We start from the raw sequence: 337 nt of genomic DNA on the forward strand, positions 1-337 counted from the left end.
GAATTCATTAAGTTAGAATGAGGGGACATATATCTGAAACGCAATAATTTAAATTAATTTTACATTGGTATGCAAGTAGATATCTGAAATTATATATAGACATACAAACACACGTACCAAACTCACACAAGAACATGTATACATATGTCTGAAATAAAACTAGTTAATTTTCTTTCACATTCTAATCGTTTCTTAACTTGTTCATGTGCACGCAGGGCCTGTTCTTCTATAACTGAATGAACATGATTAAGAATATTTATTATCTCAGATTATAAATTTTGTGAAATTTGTTTTATGAAAGTGATTTTAGGGGAATATATGGCTTAGTTTTAAAGCG

The sequence above is a fragment of the Penaeus monodon genome, chromosome 29 (assembly GCF_015228065.2).
Source record: "Penaeus monodon isolate SGIC_2016 chromosome 29, NSTDA_Pmon_1, whole genome shotgun sequence".
In the NCBI taxonomy this organism is placed as follows: Eukaryota; Metazoa; Arthropoda; class Malacostraca; order Decapoda; family Penaeidae; genus Penaeus; species Penaeus monodon.